Source organism: Drosophila suzukii, chromosome 2L (genome assembly GCF_043229965.1).
Source record: "Drosophila suzukii chromosome 2L, CBGP_Dsuzu_IsoJpt1.0, whole genome shotgun sequence".
In the NCBI taxonomy this organism is placed as follows: Eukaryota; Metazoa; Arthropoda; class Insecta; order Diptera; family Drosophilidae; genus Drosophila; species Drosophila suzukii.
The window spans coordinates 21,221,901-21,242,204 of record NC_092080.1 but is presented as its reverse complement, the minus strand read 5'-3'; the positions used below and the strand labels follow the sequence as shown (position 1 = coordinate 21,242,204).

Here is a 20,304-nt window from a genome sequence, read left to right as displayed (position 1 = left end):
TTTAATATGTTTTTTAAATAACTATTAAAGAGTTTCCTGTCCCACGAGTTTCTGAATGACTTTGATTTTTGGTCTCAACGTCGATTTCATCATAATCTTGCTAGCCATTAAAAAATATATTGGGTCATGCCTGTATAATTTTCGATACTAATTAGCATTATTTCAATTTCATTAAACTGGAATAAACTCAATTATTCGGGAATACAAAAATTATCGAACTTGTATCTTTACCTCAAAGAACAGTATTGAAAAAGTGGTTATAAAACCAAGGGGATGTTAATTCTTACTTACTTTGTACTTACCCTTACTTATATAAAAACTTTTGCAAACTGTACCTGAGGCATATCTGCTTTTCCCTGCGAGTTGTCAACCTTTTGACCATGCAAAAAATGTGGCCAAAACCACTCCCAAAATCAGCGAGTTCATCGAATATTTTTGAGCGGCAAATTAAGCATTCAGCATGCAAATTTTCATTAAATAAAAGGCAATTCCCCTCCCAGAATAAAAAGGCAGCCGCACTTCCAATGCGTCTCTCGATTTGACTTGACTTTGACCGGCTCCTCCAGCTCCTCCAAATAAGGCAAACGGCAAGGGACGGCTGCGGAGACAAATGAACGCCCAAATGGCCGACAAGTGGCGATAAAAAAAAGAAACGTATCGGGCTGCAGCAGCTTTAAAATAAAAATAATCAGAAATAAAAATAAACAAGCAACTGATGCCGAACAGCGGCGAAGACGACGTCGCCGATGATGATAATGATGAAAAAGATCGCTCGGCGGGCAAAATTAAAATGCAAAACGAGTCAGCACCGCAGTCCCGCCGTCGGGAAGGCGCAGGGAAAAGGGCAATCGACCATCCAATACAGAAGCGACCCGTTCGCATCTCCATCGCAGCCGGGCCAATACCAAAGCCGGCAAAAGGTATAGTGGTAGCTCGAAAAAGAGTTCTCCATAGTACACAATAATCGAATTATACTGCAAAGATCTCTCAGAACTAAAAAACAGATTTCAAATATTGTAACATTTACCGATTTAAATACTACCTAATACTACCTTGGCAAATGAACAATACCTTTCAAATCGAATTCTACTGCCTAGATCTCGAAGAACTAGAAAACACATCAAAACAACACCCCTGGCAAATGAACAATACCTTTAAAAACTAACTGAAAGCTATAAAGGAACTCTATAAATGTTTATATAAAAATCCTTAATAAGCTTGTAGAATTATAAACCAAAGTAAGACTTCGAAATATCATATTGTTTTTAACATTATATAATCTATCTTCTATATATCTAATCTTCTATCTTGAAATAAAATTGGTACATTTGCTTTTATGTATCTGATTGCTATAGTTAGGAAATTGAACTTCTTGTTATTTCTAGAAATACACCCTGAAATTTCTTAAGAAACCTTTTTGTGGCTTCACTGTACCCACATAATATCAATATGAGATGCCGGCAAAGGTTATAATGCATCTCCATCTCCGCCGCCGATCCGCTGCCGCTGTTCTTGTTTGCCTTTTGCGCTTTTCACTCGTTGGCACTCCGCTCAGCTTGTTGCTTTTGCTTTTGCTTTTCGCTATGGCTTTTTGTTTTTGCCTGACTTGACTCCGAAACCTTTGACGCGAACTTATGCCCTGCGAGTGGCCATGGAATGTTGACTTGCTGTCTGTCTGGGGCCGAGAATGGCGAATGAGAATGAGTCGCAGTCAGGCAGAAATCAGAGGGACCAGCAGATGAAGTCGGGGTAATAAGAAGCTACCACATTCATAAATCCGATTTTTAAATACACTTCACTGATTGTATCATAAACATTATCTTCTTTAGAAGTAGAACTCACATCCGTTGTTCTCAGAAATATTTTATATTATTGAGTAATATTTAAAAAAATTTCAGTTGAGTTGAGCAGATCTATCAGAATTTGCCTATGCCTCTCCAGAAGTCCGGGTTCACAACCCACCCCTTCCTCAAGAATTATCCGTTGTTTTTATAAAACTCAAAGTTTTTATTACTATTGTTTTTATTTTAAGAGAAGACATGTGATTACTTAAACTATAAAACCAAGCCACGTCCTTTTCGAAAGGGCATCAGTCATGTGAATTAAACAATGCTTTTAGGTCCTATGTATGCTTTATATGCCGATGGCGTGCAGTAAGTCGCCAATGACTTTTAAAGGCGACTGCGCAGCAGTTTCACCCCTGCCCTCTGTGCTTCTCCTCCCCCTTTTCCACCTAATCCACCTCCTCCTCTGCCAAAGTCATCCTCGTATTTTTTATGTGTGCTCAACTTTGCACTCGGAGCAAAGTCAAAACGACTTGGGACACGCACACTTGTTGCTCTTTGGCATTGGAATTGCCTTACGTGGCATGCAAGCTGAAGCACGTTGCACGTTGCACGTTGCGAGTTGCTGCTGCACTTATTTATTGTTTGTTGTTGCCGTGGTTATGATTTGCGATTTTTTCCCGCATATCGATGGCCACTTGGACTTGGTCCGCTCCCCTTTGTCTTAACCCCACCCCGAATCGACGAGTCTTGAATCCGGAATCCCTCATGCCCTCTTAGCACGGTAGCCGCCGCAGGGCGCAATTATGCCACTTGTCGGAATTTCACTCAGACTGAAGAAGAAGAAGAGCAGATAAAGCCGACGTCGCGCCGCCGCAGTAGCTCTGCCTTTTTCCCCATTCAAGCTGAGGACTCGGTATCGAGTATAGGGTACAGTGACTACTAGGTATCATTACTTTCAAGCCTTGTACAAAGATAAATCACTTCGTTGGGTTCCAGTTCATTAGGAAAAAGTAATGAATATATTACAGGTATTATAATATTTTATGGATATTATCTTTTGGTGGAAGAGAGTTCTGTCACATTCCTGGTTGTAGATATTACTAAATGGAATTGATTAGGGTGGTTCATATTACATTATTCAAATCAATTGATTTTAATGAATCTAAATGACTTACTGTGACCATAACTTAATCTACCGTGGATAGTGGTGAAAATGTTGAAATAAATTAACTTTTAACCGACCAAAAAAGAGAGAAAATGTTAAGAACCTTTTTTACCCCCAGGACTCCCTTATACCAGTCTTTACTGTACCAGGTACTGGATATGTGCGGACTTAAATTCATTTGTTTTGTTTCTGTTTCGGTCGCAGCTTGCGAGCCTAGAATCGCAAATGAGCAAAACGTGTAAATTATACGCGTCGCGGTCACAGCCCAAAGCAAATATAAAAAAAGTCGAAAAAATGCGACCCAACGTAAGGTAAGGACCGAAGGTACATACTTACAAACAGCGACACTCATGTTCGATTATTGGCTGCCACTCAAGTGGGAGTCGAGTTCAGTCAAAGTCGAGCTCGCAGCTTAGTCGTTGTCACCCAAAGTGTTCAATGGGTTTGGGCGACACTCCCGCACAGCCAATCGAAATTTATTCATCTAACATTAGAGATGACAGAAACCCAAAAAAAGATCGATACTTATCGATTTGGCGAAGTGAAAATTATATATTTCGATAACCGATAACCCATCGTTATTAATTTATGTCGTTGATTTTATATCCATTTTAAGCGACTCTTATAACGAAATGGAGCACTTTAAGTTGTTATATATTCATCTAGAACTGTGACATCATTTTTGTTCATCTCCTTTCATAAGTTCATCATTAGAGTGACCCTTTCATTGCCGATTGTTCTCAGGTGCGGAAGATGACAAAGACGTTGCATTTCAATCAAAACATTTTACTTTATGTTTTCAAACGCTCAAATTGAAAGAGTTGAACCAAAGAATTCATTGATCAATACCATTTCCAACTTTTACAAAATATTTAAGATCGTATAAGTTTGGTGAACGTGGGAGGTCTAGAATGATTTAGCAATTCTTGTTAAACACAAATAAAACTTATATTCATATTGAAGAAGCTATCTTCTTACTGTATACGCCCCATCAATGTTGTTCCCTCTAATACCTTGAATTCGACAAAAAGTTTCTGCCTTTCGACCAATCTCGAGTGTTTGATCCCACCGCACCTTTTGGGGTAGAAAGCCAAAAGTTCATCAATTTCCAGTGACCTTTTTCTTAATTCCGACTGCTTAGCTTAGCGATCTCTAATTGCATAGTAATTGATATTAATTAAGCGATATCAAAAGGTCTTCTCTCTTTTTTTGGGGTCTCCTCTTTGCGATGGTTTCTTTTTTGTGTGGTTCGTGAAATACCTGCCTACACATTCTGGTCAAGCAAAATGGCAAATAATTAAATAATAACAAATAAAAAACGAACAAGTTAATGGCATTTGAGGTTGGTTGTTGTAGGTTCTGTTAAGTGTGTGTGCAGCTTTTTACATTAACAATTGAACTTGAACTGAGCTGCCGTATGGGCAAAAACAAAACGAAGTAAGAAAAAAAAACGAGCGTTAAAAAAACGTTAGGCGCCCATAAATTTCAAGTGTATCTGTCTCTCTTTATTGGCGCTCGTGTGAGTGTGTGTGCCTGTGTGTCTGTGTTAACCATGACTGTAACAAATTTAACGAACGTCATTGAAATGCCATGAAAAAAGTCCATGTAATTGTCAAGTCCAAGAGCGCGCGAAAAAATTAAAAACAAAAAAATACACAACTGCCGCTCAATAAAATCAGCAAAAACAACAATACTACCATGCAAAGTTTGCGCCTTGTCCATTAAAAAAGTTGTGAGTCCAAGCCTCAAGTTTATGTTTTTTTTTCCCCCCCTTCTTTTTTTTATAAAACTCACATACCACAAGGTTGATTCTCTCTTCACATAAACCCATGTAGAGTATACATATAAAGATACCAAAGCGTAGCTCCCAAATAACAACAACAAAGGACTGACAACGCTTTTAGAATTCAATTAAAAAATCATTGAACGACGCTCGCGCCCTGCTCAAAAAAGTAAGAAGAAGAGGAATCACCAGTTGAAATTATAGTACCCAGGAGACCGGGGGACCGGGGGAATATAGAGGGGGCTAGGGGTAGGTCAGACCAAACGGCGACGATCATTGGCGCAGATATTGACAAAATGTCGCAACGTGAGCAAATTATTGATGAGTTAGCAGAAACAAAAGAACATTGGGTCGGTGCGTAGGAGCGAAAGGGAGAGGACGACACACCATATAGTATAGGATCGGTTTGGATCGGGGATCGGCAAGTGTCGTGTGTATCCCAAAATGCCTTTGCTTATTAACATTTTTAAGCGATTTGTGAAGGGGGATATGCACGGGAGATCGAGTGTGCGACCTCAAAATGCCTGGGTTCGAATCGGGAAGTTCGGAACAGGTGGGTATACCCTATAAGTATTTCTAGTTTTCCTGTTAGTCCAAAGGGGCATACAAAAACAAGAGAACGCAAATCTATCAAAAATAATCATATTAAAATCCCAATTAAATGTTAGTATCCAAAGCTAAATCGCACCTTTTAACTCTTATCTTAATCGGTTATCGTGGAAGATTTTATTCTGAATAAAAGTTCGGAAGAGGTGGGTATACCCTATAAGTATTTCTCATTTTCCTGTTAGTCTATAAGTATTTCTCATTTTCCTGTCAGTCCAAAGGGGCAAACGCAAATCCATCAAATATAATCATATTAAAATTCCAATTATATGTTAGTATCCAAAGCCAAATCGAACCTTTTAACTCTTATCTTAATCGGTTATCGCGGAAGATTTTATTCTGAATAAAAGTTCGGTACAGGTGGGGATACCATATAAGTATTTTTCATTTTCCTGTTAGTCCAAAGAGGCGTACATAAATAAGAGATCGCAAATCCATCAAAAACAATCATAGTAAAATCCCAATTAAATGTTAGTATCCAAAGCTAAATCGAACCTTTTAACTCTTATCTTAATCGGTTATCGAGGAAGATTTTATTCCTAAAAAGCTCTCCCTCCCAGGTGAAACCGCAGTAAAGATCTTGTCAAACTCTTTACGGCTTTTTAAGAATTTTTCCGTTCCGTTTGTCCAAGTTTCTGTTGTTCGTTCTGTTTCTGTTTGCCTCCTTCACGATGCGCGTGACCCCAAGACAAGCGAGCCAGACTCGGGCAAACACACTGGGCCATGTTTTCTGAGCCGGCCTCGACTTGGCTTTATGACACCCAACACAGAGACGCACACACACCCCAAGATCTCGTCGATGGGTCTTTGCGAGTCTGTTTGAGTCTGTTTGATTATTCAATTTGAAAGTTATTCATTATGCGATCACGTACTCGAAGCAACCGAATTGTGAGCACAGCCCCGTCTGCAGAGGTCAACGCTCGGAGTCAGAGTTGTCAATCAGTCAGTCGCCAGTCAGCTTGGCCAAAAATCTTTTACCCAAATTGAATTTCTGACACATTATTTATCTGCCAGCTTGTTTTTTTTGGTTTTGGAACGTTTCTTTTATGTGGCCTCTAATGAAGTTTTCACTCGGTCCCTCGTTTTTTTTACGACCCCAAACGTCTGTAACCTCAAATTAGTTGCCGGCAGAGTTGCCACAGTGCCATCGTTAAACGCTGCAGTCGGACAAGACGGTTTCCTGTCTTGTCCTTGCCACCGCAAATGACAAAAAATTAACAGACTCGAGATCTGCGATCACTTTGGCTTTGGTCGGACCCTGCCCTGGCATCTAATCTCCATCATCGGACTCCAAAGGCAGGGCACTAGTTTGGATGCAGGCTCAGTCGAGGATAGAAGATGGCAGGCTGTAAAATTGCCATTAAATAGTTGCCGTTCCTGTTGATTTTTATGTTCTCGGGTCTTGCACTGAGCGAATGAGCAAGATAATATAAATGGGTGTGTTGAGAAAGTCTAAGCCTCTCTAAAAAAATTAAAAAAGGAAACCAAACATTGTTAAGAAGCTGTGTTTTCTAGGGAACTTCCTCTCTACAGATACCCAACATCATAATAACTGCTCCCAACTGGTTTTTGTATCGAGATATAAAGGAAAATGTTTTTGATAAAGTATAAGTATAAGAATACTCATTTCGGAAATGGAAACTATTGAGGAGATCCAAACTGAAATCCCTAGACTTAATTTTATTTCAGTGCACTTGGCTCACCTTTTCGACTTCCTCTGGCGCTTTCTGAGCTATTTACACTTTTGCCTTCTGCCTTCTTTAGTTGAAGCTGAAGTTGAGGTATTCTTTTTTATGTTTACTTAGCCTCCTTCCAGTCCTGTGGCTCCTCCCCCTGCCCACTTTCAGCATCTGCTGATGATGTCTCAATTAGTTGGTCTCTTGTGGATTTTTGTGGCTTGCCCCAAGAGCTGAAGAAACTATTAAAGACACTAGCGCGTGTGTGTGAGTGCTACAACTTTGCCATTTCACGGGGATCGTTATCTTCTGGCCGGATATTGCGAGCATAGTGATTTATCTAGCAGATAATAATGATATCTTGTGTATCTCGTGCATCATTGTCGGCGATCTTCGCCTGGCTGTCTAAGTTCACATTCCGCTTATCTGGCCTGGGTGCTTGTAAATGATCTTTTGGTCTGTTATCTAGCAAACTTTGGGTAAAGTTTTTAGTTTACTGTAGATGGTAAATTTACTTGGATACGCGATTTATGAAGTCTGCCAAAGGTCATCTCTGTTTGGTAGTAAATGTGTGTTTGGCCTCATTTTGCGATTCTTTTGTGTTACAAATAACAACTATCAGAAATAGCACAATTTAGCTGGAATTAAGATAAGAAGAGCTTGAAAAAGTTAGTATAATTCTAGATCATTAGATTCTTTATGTTTAAATTCTTCAAGCTGATACTAGATTCTATTATATTCTTATATTTTCCTCCAAGTAACTTTACATAAGTTGAGCATTTCAAATGCCCTAACTTTCATTTAAAGAACCTCACTCCTTTTGTAGACTTCCACTAATAGTTCGCACACTCTTGACTGCCAACCATGGTAGGATCTCCTGGGTCTTCACTCCAAATTCTAGGCCCAAATTGAACCCCAGAGGTAGAATTATGCAAAAACCCGTAACTGTACAATATGCATATGAGGAGAGACGGCCTAAACGTTTATTATCCCCAGCGCTCACGGCGATTTTGGGCCTGCAGCATAATCGTTCAATCACTTGTCGCCTCAAAAGCGCATTCATCTAAGTCAGCCCTGCCGGACTCTCCGCGCCTTTCTCCATTTGTCACAAACACCAATTTCGTGTGACAAATTTGTATGGCTCGCCAGTTTGCTTTGGCAAGCGATCTCTTTGTGGCTTCTTTGGCGTTTCGTTTTGGGCCTCTGTGATGCCAAATATGGGGACTCCTTCTACGCGGAGAAGACCTGCGATGGGAGTACTTTATGCCTAGATATGTGAGCTGACTGTGCGAGTATTCAAATGGGCAGGCCGAAGATATGGACAAAGATGAGGAGGAGTCGCATTCGGATACGGAGTCGGAGGTGGCGGGATTGCTGCCGTTGTCTTCTGGCAGTTTGTCGCGCATTTAAAATGCAAATTATCATCATTATGATGGGCCATCATCATGCCCATCATCATCATCGTTATGATCATCGTCGGACAGCCTCCTGCCATCTGCAGTCTGTTCGCGAAATTGTTGTTGGCAAATTATTACCTTGGCCAAAGCCATAAACATTTTGGCATGTCTTCACGTGCCACGATCATCATCATTACCATCCTCATCATCGTCGTTATTGTGTTGATCAGGCAGCAGGCGAAATCGGAAGGCCTGGGAGGGGCGCACGGGGTACTTGGACCTCAAAGTCAGTCATAAATTTGTCACAAAAATATATATACTTACATAAACTCTGCCCAGTCTTGGGTCCCTGTTTGTGCCTGGGTTTTGTGTGTGATTTGTCAATCCGTCATTGAAGCGCCGTTGTTTAGTCTGGCAATTTATGGAGGAGTCGTTCTCTTTTCCCCACTTCCTCAATCCTATCAAGAAGATAAGCCAATGGAATTTTGGTACTGTAGGGATGGATACAGGGAACAAATTGAAATATCTTGCATTATTAGGTTGTTTTAATCGAATGAAATCACTAAAACCATATAATAACGCTTGAACCAGGTGATAACTGAAATTATATCTTTATAATGCTATCGTTTCGGATATAGGGGACAGATCCCCAACTCGCATTAAAAAGTATTCGTAATGTGTAATTTATTTTAAATTTTTGATTTCTTCTTAACCAATCTTTTTTATATCCCCCCACAACCAAAATTTGGATCCGCCACTATCTATAGTAGATACCATATGTATAATTTTCCATATTTTATTTATATTGGATAGATTAAAACGGTTTTAATTCCCGGATCGAGAAGTTTGGATTACCCGCTGTGTTTTTTTTTTACCTACCCCTATCGCTGGGATATCCTCCAGTTGTCATCGCCTCCATTATGCTTGATCTTTTGTTTGACTGAACGTATTCACCCACTGTCTTTATACGACCCCTCCACCCGCATCTTTGTTGTTGGTGTCACGCGCTGCTATTATGCAAATATTGGGCTGTTAAATTGTATGGTGCACGCGTTATTTATTCTTCAGGTCTTTATTCTCGGCGCGGTAAGGAATGAAATACGATAAAAATAATCGACAAAAATTAAAGACACCATATAAATCGCTGATTGTTTACGTTGTTGGGTATCATTATGGCCATTTATGTTGCATAAATTACGGCGTTTCCATCTTTTGTCATTTGCAGAAATTGCAAATCAATTGATCGTTGTTTTTGATGTCAACGTTTTTCACGCTGGGGTCATATAAGGAAAGGGAGAAATCTACCTAAGAATGGTGTGGTATTGTAGTAATTATTTTAAAGGCAGTGCTTAGCTTAGGTTCAAACTGAAAAAAGAAAGAACAAGGCACTCGATTGCGTTCTGGTTATAAACTTCCTTAATAAATTCCGATTAGAAAACCGTTCTTTCCAAATTTTGTGTTTCAAGCGAATAACCCAGTATCATCAGCAGTTTTTAAGTGATTTTTTGATGGCTTTTCAGTCTGTTTTTGGGGGAAGTGGATATTTTTAACGAATAAAAAAAAGATTATATTATTTGTCACCAAAAGAAAACCACAATCCTGTCACTTTTGACTGTATTTAGATGATATATGAGCATTTGTGTACTGCTGCCCTTCAGAAAAGAGGTTTTCATAATGACCAACCTACTAAAATAGTTCTCAAATAGAAATATTTTGATATATAGTCTTAATCACCAGCTGATTATTGGTGTGTTGCCATATGCCTGACTCATCATCCCCGCTGTCGATCTCCTATAAATTCTTATCTGACTCACGGGGTTCAGCTCCCTCGACAAGTGTGTTGACCTATTTTGTGGTTAACCCTAAATGCAAACAATTCCGCCCCCTCCCCCTAATCACCACCTCATGTGGCATTGCGGCACGTAGTTGGAAATCCCCCTTTCCACCCACCCACACACGCATTATATACATACATATATATGCACCCACCTATATACATATGTATATATGAACTCTGGTGAACTGCTGAAAGCAAAAATGAAATGGCGACAAAGGCAAAATGGCAATATCAATCAATTCGAGGAGCGGGAGTGAGGGAGATGGAAGAAATCTAAAAAAGAGTGCTCTCCGCTGGGGGAGAGAGAGGGAGGAAGAGAGCGAGTGAGAGGGAGAGAGAGAGAGTCAGCGGTCGTGGACATCGCGGTTTTGTTGTTGTCGCCGTCTATATTTACACTTGTGGCCTCTTATCAAATGGCAGCGGCGCAGTTGACTTTTTTGACGTTTGTGTATACACTCTCCACGGCTGATTTTGTTGTAATTGTTGTTGTTGTTGTGGCTGATCTGTGTACTATATGTGTACTATATGTTGCTGTTGCTGTTGTTGTTGTTGCTGTCGCATTTTGTACGCGTCGACCGCTGCTTTTGCCGCTTTGACTTTTTGCTCTGCGATCGTTCCGTGTTGTTGTATTTTATTTTAAATATATACACCAATCTCAACTCGGGGGCAAAATGGGAACAGTCCCCACGAAACGAAAAACCCAACAAGAAAGGCAAATCCATGAGGCACTCGAGGGATTGTACACACCCAAAAGGGAGTCAAAAAAAAAAGTTTTTAAAATTTTATAATAAAGTCATAACGTTTTTCTTAGTATTTCCTATTCATCGTTCGTTGCTCTAGTTTATTTTTAAAATTTTGGGAAATACTTATTTGTATATAACCATAAGTAGTATGAACTGGTTTTTTTAGACAAGCAACGCCCTCAAATTGTTTTTTATCTAGAAAAAAGTTTTTCAAAAAAGTATTTTCTGAAATTCCAAAATTTTAATTCGGGTAAGAACCCACCCCATTCCTATTTGCCTGAACTGCATTGTTGTGCTTGGGTTTTGGTTCCACTCTAACCAGACGAAGTCGCCTTGTGCGATAAGTTCGCGTGCAAAGGTTTTGAACTGCTTGAACCCGTTGGTACACACCATTTTACTGGTAAAACGGCAGCAAATGTGTATGTTCCTATATGCATATATTTATATGTACGTACAGTATGTGGACAGAATAACCCATATACTTGGTAAGCAGGAAATTATACTGTACACTGCCTTCTGGGCGATCGTGTTTAAGATTTATAATTGCATATTAAGCATACGCCAAGTCAGCCGGCGGGGGTGTGGAAAGATATACTAAGTGCTTTAATCATTCGGACGACTTGATTGGGTTGGAAATCGATTGCAGATGTTATGCGCCAGGTGGTTTGATGTGGGGAATAAATTATTATTTAAATAAACTAAATATTTTTCTTAAGCATAATCAATTTTTAAATGCTGAAATAAATATTTGAGCAAAAAAATGTTTCGAATCGCCCTAACTTAACCGCAGCACTTAAAAAATTCCTCTTCGTTGAGTGGCATTACGTATACGCAACGTTATCGATGCGACACTTAGCACAGACCTACTAGACTAAAAGTTGATATGAAATTCCAATGAAATGAAACCAAATTAGTGTCAAGTTTAAAGAACACACAACTATTTTGAACTATTCTGATGCCTTGAATTCAATCGCCATTTTACGTGCGCTCTAACCTTGCGCCATCAATCTTTGGCCTTAACTGGCTTTCAACGGCCTTACGAATGGCCACCACAAACACATTAAACAAGATGCGGATGCTGCTGCAACACTCAAAACTTGTTAACAGGACAGAGCACAAGGAAACACGCCCCAAAAAGTGAGCGCACTTCCCCCCAAAAAACATCAGACCCATAGTCGAACCAATATCAAGTCCAAGTCCAAGTCCCAGTCGTCTCCTCATTCGCTTTGGCCATAAATTTGTGGCGAACTGAGCTTGAACTCGTATGAAATTTATGTGCAACATGCACCGATTTTGCCAGCTATACATTACAACTGCTACACATGTTATATGGAGATAGAGAAACATATAGACGGATGCTGACAGAGAGCCAGATGCTGAGAGACCCAGAGCGGCTCCTTAGCGGTTTCTTTATCGCCCAATATCAATCAAGTCCACTGAAATTCGTTGCACATTTGAGGATTCTACGAGTTTAGAGTCTGCCTACTATATAAAGTTCAGGAGTTTGTGGCTTTTATCGACTTGAAATCCATAAAAGATCATAGAAATGGGCTTAAGCAGTTTGTCTCTCTTTGACGGAAGTTAAGTTGGTTTAGACGGGATGCCTTTGGTAAGGTATTTTAAAGGGGAATCAAGCGGTCTTTGTTAAGTTCGTTAATCATGAATTCATAATAAATATTGAATTTGCTTTGGAACATAACAGGTCTCCCTCACTCAATTTAACCACCAGTTGATGAGTTTCCTTCATTATGAACTCCTTATACAAGCTCATCATAAAGCCTCGTTCTTCACCGAAACTTTTACTCCGATATATTGGCCAGAGTTGGCAAACGGTTTTAGTGGCTTAGCCGGGCGACTGGCTCGTTTAATTGCTGACAAATTTATAGAGCGATGCACATTAATTCGCTGCGCCTAAAATCACAGAAGTGCATTAGCCGGAGACGGAGACGAGTCGAGAAGAAGTCGCTGGTCGTGGCTGGTCCAACGCCATCATCACCCGTCGCGAGAGACTCAACCTCAATCCCAAATGTGCAGCCAATGTGCAAATGTTTCTCCTTTTTTTTTTGTTCATTATTATTATACCACTGGTGCTGCGGTTGCCGTTTGGGGAACTTGCAGGCAGCTTTCATCTAAAACCAACAGCGGCAGCCACATCCACATCCACAGCAACCACGATGCTGCCGGCAGACACGATCTGCTAGCCCCGGCGCGGCCCGTTCATTTAATTATCGAATTTAATTAATCTGCACTTGATTTCCTCGCCTTAGCCCCAGACTTGGACGGGAATCAAGCCGATCTGCGGCTCTTCTCTGTCGCACCTCCAGCGGGCCGACTTGGCAGGTGCCTTTGAGGCATGCGCACATCTGGTTCGGTCCCCCTCCAAATTCACGCCACTCCACCTCGGGTCTCGCTCTAACTATCATATCGGCATCAATTGGCAAATTGTTTTATTTTCCTTTTTTTATTTCTTTGCATTTTCTTGGTAATATATTTAATTAACTCAAAGTCAAAAGGTATGATGTTATTACTGTTAAAACTTAAAGACAAAGTATGTTGTTCTTTACTTGAGAATCTATTGAAGATTGGTTGCTTTTAAAGTTTTCTTCTTAATAATTATATCTTTTTAAGTTTTTCCTGTTACATGCTTCGTAAGTTTAACTGTTAATTATATTTTAAAACGGCTTAAGTCACAAATCAAATCACCATTTCGAGGATACGAAGTACTTTTAATCATCATCTTCCATGCTAATATCTTTAATGATACTTTTTTTAAAGTAAAAATTAATTAAACTAATAAAATCTATAAATAAAAATTCCATTTTTCTTAGTGTTCTTTATAATTTTGTATTAAAATTGGACTATTAACTTGTTCTTTCAAATGGATAACTTTTTGCACCAAAGATGTAGCATATGTAGACCTTATCACGTTAGTCATTTAATCCCTTGGATTTCTGTCACTTTAGTTATAAACTTTCAACAATACAATGTACCACAACAAGCATGAAAGATAACTAGTGATCCTGCAGATTCATAAATCCTAGCCCAGGAAAATAATTATTAGCAAAAAGGGAAGTGATGGGTTCAATGGGGTGGCGAGGAGCAGCACCAACCACACCGATGGGGCTGCGAGTGCAACCCACAGAGGCATGGCGCACACGCGAATATGCAACGGAGCAGCAACATTAAACATGCAACGCAGAGCCAAGAAATCGGGCGAACATCTAGTAAATTTATGAACCTGAACCTGGGCCACCAGATGCGGACTGAGGCGATGGGGATGGAGCTGGGGGAAGGTTGAGGCTGCTGGCGGTGATGGTGATGGAGAGTGGCGGGGAAATCAAGTAAAAATCAAATTAAAACCAGAGCAGGCAAGCACGAAATTTCTAAGGAAATTTCACCCCGTATGTGGCATGCAACAAGATGTTTCTTTCTCGGTTAGTTTACTTTTTTTTTCAATTTTTTCTTTATTTTTTGTTTTTTGTTGGTTGCGGTGCGCCTGGTGAATGACCAAAACCAAAACCAAGCCGAAACCAAAACCAAAACCAAACTAAAACCAAAAGCGCAGCAAGGCGAGGCGAACAAGAAGCAGCTGAAGTGAGATAGCGACGACGACGCAGGAGAAGAAGATGAAAAACCTGTGCTAATTATTATTTAGAGCTGGCCTGCCAGCAATCTGCACCAATTTAACCAAATAAGGCGCTTTTAGCGGCCAAATGCATTGCGCCGCCTGCATTGCATGCAACCATGTGGACGGGGTTGGGATCGGATCGGATCGGATCGGATGGTACGGTTTGGTGTGGTTTGGTTTGGTTCGGGATAGTGCGCTTTGGGATGGTGTGGCAGAGGTGGAGAAATCACTAGCTAAAAGTTGAAAGGCCTCTTCTGATGGCCTCACTGTGCAATGGAGTATACATATGCATATGCACGTATGTGTATGGTATGGTGCACCTGTTTTACAGGAATTCAGAACCAGCGTCGTTGTCGATAATAAACTTTAATGCTAATAGTGGTTGTACATCATCTGCAATGGACCAAAAAACGACAAGGTGGGGTCTAGAGATGCGAGCGTGACACGACGGATTTATACTAATTGAATTCTAGGATATTAGGATGTCCAAAAACTTGAAGAGGTGCACGGTATTGTCAGACCTAATCGAGGCTTAAAAACAATCCATATCCATAATTATACTGCCCTTGCATTCCCCATGAAAATTGAATGAGGTGTGAAATGAAAAATATATTTAATCTTCAGGAGTCCTTAAATGGTAAACCATTTTAATAAAGTTCCCATAGAATGGTTAGAAATTCTAAAGTATTTCAATAATTGATATCGCAAAAAGGCAGTTATGACTGATTGAAAATTATTTAGTTTAATCCTTTTAAGGCAGTAAATTCTTTCAAATGAGGATATCACGTTCCTAGACTTCCGCCATATATGGGTATATAGCCCGTGAATCACGCACGTATCTCCTCTCGAGAGCTAAGTCTTCCGTTCGGGACGATAGGTCTGACACTTGTCTCTAGCTGAGCGTGTTGAGAGGTTGGGTAAAATCAAATTCCATTAAAGCAATTATGCAGTCCGAAGACATGGGCCAGGCAGCAGCTCACCTCAATGAGAAGCGCAAAGAGAGGCGCGTCTTACACTCACACACACACACTCGGAACGGGTACCAGTTTGTCCAGTTCAAATGGCAGAGGTGTTAATAATTTATGAAATTTTTCCTTTGGTTCTTGGCTATATTTTTTTTACCTTTTTTTTTCCTTGGCTGTCCGTTATGGAGTCGCAGAATGTTGGAAGAAAATCATTTGCCATTTCCGTCTTGCGCCGCGCTCTGATTTGATTTGAAATTTCAATTTGCCGTGGACCTGTGGGGAACAGTGTCGTGAACCGTTAGAGCGCTTTACTTTTTGCGGTTGTCCAGTGGTTTAAGTTGGCGTCCGTTCCAGTTCGCTATCTCTGTATTTTATTATTGGACTTTCCTAAGCCATTCCTAGGTCTGTCACTTGGCGATTTGGCGCTGACTGGTTAATCAATTAATTGTGGCAAGTTGGGAGAAATCATAAAAATATGGGGTCGGAGAAGATATCCCCTTACCAAGATCAGGGACCTAAAAGATTTATGGGATCCCAACATGCCTATGAACTTGTAAACTGACCCCACTTAACCTTGGGTATTTCGGCAATCTGAACAAATTCGGCCTTTTGTTTTCATTTGTATTCCGGTTAATTTCCACACGCTTTTGTTGGGGCAAATTGCAATTCCGCCTGAGATTGCTATACCCTAAAGATAAGGAATTTGTCCAACAGATATGACAAACCAAAAAATGTGTACGATAGGCAAGCTGGGTGAATTTCGGACAAGCCCAGTAAACAGTTAGATGGGACATCTCTAATGAACTTTGAATTACTTTCACAAACAACAATTGAACTAGAGCTCGAGAAAGCCATTCAAAGGGCCAGGCCAAATATTATCAGTGAAACGTGCCCCACAATCTTTAACACCTTTTGATGATCTAATAAATGCGACATGATTTTCAAAAACCACAAAAAACGACCCGAAGAATTGAGAACAACAAAAGAGGGCAGGGGGAAACACACGCTGACGAAAACATCGTGAACCATGAGAAGGCCATATAAGAGTACTAAGCCCCCTATATAGAAATACATACATCATCATCGTCGTCGTCACCATCATCATCACCATCATCGCGAACATACGTATATAGTTCAACTGGCACTTGGACAAACAAGGCGATAAGACCCCGCGACCAGAGCACAACACTTGAGATACAAGAAATCACGTAAAAAGGAAACTGAAACTGTCTGAACTCGAGCTGAAACTGAAGCGGAGTGGAGCGATGCAGATACAGATACTGATAGGCCACCATAAATGTTTATCTATAAGAAATGTGACAAAAAAGAGCGAATAGAAACGGTTGAGTAGGAATGCTAAGGTTAAGTTTTCAGTAGTGTAAGTGTACTAGCCAATGAAAAGTCGAAAATCGTCATAAATATAGCTGGTACGTACTGATAGTATTTAGTTTAATATTTAGGCTTTCCCCGACAAGGATTGAAAAAATGATCACGTTTGCATATAAATACACAATTTTGAAAAGTTTTCCAGCCTCTATCGTCGGAATTTTTGGCATCACAGAGTTGGGGAAAGACCCTGAAGATAAGCGAGTTTCTATTTAAATTTTTCTGATCGGATTTTTAAACTACTTAATTGTTATGTTTCTATTTACCAGATTTAAAAAATAGAATAAAACGAAGCAAACAAGTAAATAGAGGGGAAGTAAAAGAGCAAGCCATTGAAGAGGCCAATCGGAATCGAACTCTACCCGAAATCGGGTTAGGGCCCTGTGCCATAGATAGTCCGAATTGCTTTTATTCCCGCTGCCCTGATACGACAACCCGAAACAGAGCCCTATTTATCAGCGTGGTTCGGTATTACCTTCTTGACTTGCTGATACTCGTATATATTGGGTTTATTTACTCTTCTTACGGTACAAATCGGGAACAAAGGTTGAACCCTGTGGCTCTTTTGGGCAGGGGCGCGATAACAACAGAGCAGGGTTTGCAAAAGGGGCAAGTGGGGGAAAGTCAGCTGGCCCCGGGGCTTATTTGGTTTCCAAATGGGGTCAAAAGAAATAATAAAATTCGGCTGATAAGCCGCACTCCCCAATTGGACCCATGAAAGTTAAATGCGAGGGTCGAAATCAATTATCGATGATTGCTTGCGTCAGAAGTTAGGGTTTTTTTCATTTTGGGGATTTTTCTCAAGGTCTAGACGGTCAGAGTATGTGACCCTTCAAAAGCAGCTGTTTGGGTTACAAAATCAATCGCAATTTGTCGCAATTGTAATTATTGAATGTAGCATAGCAAACTCGTATTATTTATTTGCCGCTGGTGTATGAAAAATGGTCACATGACAGGTCGGCGGCAGCTGTGTTTGCCGGAATATTCGTAAACGTATACGTATACGTATCGCACCCAACGGCAATGAACTTTACCGCTTTACCCAGAACTCTGTGCACCCGCCACTTTCTATGGTGTGAACGCGAACGTGCCCGGTCCTAAGTTTCGATGTCGGCGTCGTCTATTAGTACTATTGACACTTGTCGACCCAACGACGACCGAAAGGCGGCTGTCACCGTGCGGATCGCTCACAGATACTCAGATACAGATACCCACCCAGGTATATGGGCACGGTGGGGAAAAAACATAACGTCCAACTGGAAAAAGTCAACAGTGTCGCGCATGGCACATGTTGGGTCGAGGTTTTTTGCCCCCCCTTTCTCGAACTCCCGTATCGGGTCCGCCTTCCATCGTCATCATCATCATCATCGCCATAATGATCTTTACCATTCGACATTCGGCACTTAGCACCATTGGCACCAAGCGATGCCAATCAGGGGGTCTATGGGGATCGCGCTGACCGAACGAAGCGAACAAACGCTGGAGTGCACAGTGGGACGAAAGTTTCTTAATCCGAAAAGTTACGGAATTTAATGTAATAGTTAATAAAAAAAAACGTTATTCTTTGAAAAAGTATTGAATGCATTTAAATCAGGGCACAACAATTCTATTTCGAATTGAAATGTTGGATGATTTCAACCCTTTAGTTCTAGAAAAAAAAAAAATTCATAAAAGCATTATATTAAACTGAAGAACTTTTTTAAAGTTCTGGCACCTCTCGACTAAATAATATTGTTAAAATATTGTAAAATTCGCAATATGGAAAACTTGACTTATCCAAATCCGTTTGCCCTCCACTGTTCAACCACTTCAGGGCGGATGATTTTGGTTTTTTCAATTTTATTATAATATACCCGCAACTTAATTTCTATGCTAACCAATGATAAACTTAATTTTATGATAACGCATGGACAACTTACTAAACAGCACATATATGGGCATATTACGGACACCAAAATGAAGGGTGAAATTTGATATGAAGCAAGTCGGCGGGGAGCTTTCGTTCTGTTGGCCAAAGCCAAAACCAATGCAATTCCTAGACACGATTCTGGTTCTGTTTTGATTTGGGTTCCGATTGTGGGGATCGTAACGAGCTTAAAACTACAAATTGTTGTTAATTTCGCTTGTAAATATTTAATTTAATTATTTATGCTGTGTGCTTTGGCTGCCAAACATGCGAGCGAATGGATCTGGCACCAGTGGTTGCCATGAGTATAGGTTATAGGAATGGGTATGAGTGTATGGTATATGGGTATGGCTTGGGGACTGCGTGGCCTGGCTTCCATCAATTTACACCTACTGGCTGAGAGGGTTTCGATAACTTCTCCATTTGGCCAACGAACGGGTAAAGGTCAATGCTTGTGCACGCACTGATACACGTATTTGCTTTTTAATTTTTGCCAGGTAAATTACAATTAAATTATTTATCTGTCTGATCAAAATTTTGGGAATAAATACCTAGGTAAATAAACAAATTATTTGCTCTGACTGTGAGAGCGTAGTAAAAATTGAATCACAAAAGTTATATTTATATTGTCTCTCGATATCTTTTTTAATATTTGATCTTTTATGTATGGCTTTTCGTATGTTTTATTGGTTTTTGATTACTCATATAGTCCCTAGTGATCATAATCTTTGAAAGCTTACTTTTTCCGGTAAGCTGATTTTTTCATAACAACATTGGTTCCGATCACTTACAGCTTTTTCTCGAACTCTCGTATTTAACCCCTTAAAAAGTCGCCTTATGTCCAAGTAGAATGCGTACGATTGTTGGTGCCACCTAACTCCCCATTTCAGTGGGCTTTTGTTGCGACTGTCTGGGTTTGCTGCTGTTTGGTTGTTTGTTTAATGATTGTCTTTTTCCGGGCCCTGTAACTGTTCGAATCGCACTCTGTCGTACTGTGCACTTCGCGCCCCCTGGCTCACCCCGATAATTAGCTTAAGGGTTCAACGATGCAGGTCAATGGTTTTGTTAACATATTATAAGTTATTTTAACCTTTGGCCGATTTGCATGCGACGCAAGCCTCGAGCTTTTTTACACCACATTGTATTTGGCTCAGTCTATGGGTGCGTGTCATTGCGAGTGTATTCTGGAGGGGACTCTACTATTTCCGAGCACGTTTCAGAATTTAATTAGTTAGGAACTTTAAATTCCGTTTATAATATATGATTTAGTGCTAGGATTTTATTTTAATTTTCAAACTTTAATATGTTACTACTGAAGTGTTATGCTAGTTACTACCTTCATACATTAGGTAATCAAAGGGGAAATAAATGGTGGAACTCTTAAAAATGTGGCATTTTTAGTTAAGAGCTAGAAATGTTTTTCGT

General features: G+C 40.2%; 2 protein-coding genes and 1 long non-coding RNA gene across 8 annotated transcripts in view; 2 read left to right on the top strand and 1 right to left on the bottom strand.

The window, feature by feature from the left end:
• The window catches only part of AstC (Allatostatin C), a 104,822-nt gene that overhangs the window by 41,461 nt on the left and 43,057 nt on the right, over window positions 1-20,304 (top strand). The gene's annotated exons all lie outside the window — the stretch shown is intronic.
• Samuel (SAM-motif ubiquitously expressed punctatedly localized protein) overlaps window positions 1-20,304 on the top strand; it is a 61,798-nt gene that overhangs the window by 15,297 nt on the left and 26,197 nt on the right. The window lies entirely within an intron of this gene.
• LOC139354513 (uncharacterized) lies at window positions 7,770-20,074 on the bottom strand. The gene is made up of 3 exons (XR_011605473.1): window positions 19,671-20,074; window positions 8,739-8,905; window positions 7,770-8,687 (listed from the first exon to the last, which is right to left on the bottom strand). It is a non-coding gene; the product is annotated as an uncharacterized lncRNA (long non-coding RNA).